Source organism: Nyctereutes procyonoides, unplaced genomic scaffold, assembly GCF_905146905.1.
Source record: "Nyctereutes procyonoides isolate TBG_1078 unplaced genomic scaffold, NYPRO_anot_genome, whole genome shotgun sequence".
Classification (NCBI taxonomy): domain Eukaryota; kingdom Metazoa; phylum Chordata; class Mammalia; order Carnivora; family Canidae; genus Nyctereutes; species Nyctereutes procyonoides.
Window position 1 is genome coordinate 32,081,446 of NW_026575131.1, and position 1,818 is coordinate 32,083,263.

The 1,818-nt window shown below is 48.5% G+C and overlaps 1 pseudogene; it reads left to right on the plus strand.

Annotated features, from left to right (window-relative positions):
* The first annotated feature begins 483 nt into the window (after positions 1 to 483).
* Positions 484 to 1,818, plus strand: LOC129521797 (tubulin alpha-1C chain-like; annotated as a pseudogene).

A 1,818-nucleotide genomic window follows, 5' to 3' on the forward strand; every position in this document is an offset into this window, starting at 1 on the left:
ATTCACAAGATGGATGATCTCGCTGATGCCATAAGCCATCTCCAGTGGCCAGATGGAAGTAAGGTAATGATATTTCCTCCCCCCGCTGATATGGGAGGGCATTTCAGTGGAGTTCCTGGGCCTACCTCTTCCATTGCATTATTTCACAAGTTTCTCTCTTCACCATGACAGTCCAAAGTAAAATCAAGGGGAAGAGTTTTCCTGTCACTGTGACCTTCACTTCTAAGCCTGAAATGATCGTTTTTGACAGTCTCTTCTTTCCCTGAGCACCAAGGAAACCATTTGGCTCCTCCCATGTGTTCCACATCAGCATAAATAAATACCAAAATCACATACATCAGCCACCTCAACAGGGAAATGTTCTAAAACAGGAGAATGGCCCGCTTCCCCAGACTCCTTGGTAGTCTGTCAAGTGGAAGAACCTTGTTGCCATCCCCTCGCCTACTCCACTCCCAAGGAGCCCTATAAGTCTCAGTCATACATGAGTGTATCTCCATCCACATTAGACAGGTTGGTGTCTAGATCAGCAATGCCTTCTGGGAGCTCTGTTGCCTAGAACATGGCATTCAGCCCAATGGCCAGATGCCAAGTGACAAAACCATTGGGGGAGGAGATGACTCCTTCAACACCTTCTTCAGTGAGATAGGGGCTGGCAAGCATGTGCCCAGGGAAGGGTTTGTAGACCTGGAACTCACGGTCATTGATGAAGTTTGCACTGGCACCTACTCAGGCTCTTCCACCCTGAGAAGCTCATCACAGGCAAGGAAGATACTGCCAATAACTATGCCCAAGGGCATCACACCATTGACAAGATCATTGATCTTGTCTTGGACCAAATTAGGAAGCTGGTTGACCAGCACTTGGTTCTTCAAGGCTTTTTGGTTTTCCACAGCTTTTGGAGGGGGAACTGGTCCCAGGCTTACCTCCCTGCTGATGGAACATCTCTCTGTCGATCATGGCAAGAAGTCCAAGCTGGAGTTCTCCATTTAACCAGGCTCCCAGATTTATATAGCTGGATTCGAGCCCTACAACTCCATCCTCACTACCCACACCACCCTGGAGCACTCTGTGCCTTCACGATAGACAACAAGGCTATCCATGATATCTGTCATAGAAACGTCACTATTGAACACCCAACCTGCACCAACCTTAACTACCTTATTAGCCAGACTGTCTTCCATCACCGCTTCCCTCAGATTTGATGGAGCCCTGAATGTTGCTCTGATGGAATTCCACATGAACCTGGTGCCCTATCCCTGCATCCACTTTCCTCTGGCCACATATGCACCTGTCATCTCTGCTGAGAAAGCCTACCATGAACAGCTTACTGTAGCAGAGATCACCAATGCGTGCTTTGAGCCAGCCAAGCAGATGGTGAAGTGTGACCCTTGCCATGGTAAATATATGGCCTGCAGCCTGTTGTACCATGGCAACATGGTTCCCAAAGATGTCGATGCTGCCATTGCCACCATCAAGACCAAGTGTACCATCCAGTTTGTGGACTGGTGCCCCACTGGCTTAAAAGTGGGCATTAATTGCCAGTCTTCCACTGTGGTACCTGATGGAGACCTGGCCAAAGTACAGAGAGTTGTGTGCATGCTGAGCAACACCACAGCCATTGCTGAGGCCTGGGATTGCCTGGACCACAATTTTGACCTAATGTATGCCGAGCATGCTTTTGTTCACTGGTATGTGGATAACAGCATGGAGGAAGGACAGTTTTCTGAGGCCTGTGAGGACACAGCTGCCTTAGAGAAGGATTATGAAGAGTTTGGATCAGATAGTGCTGAGGGAGAGGATGAGGGTAAAGAGTATTAA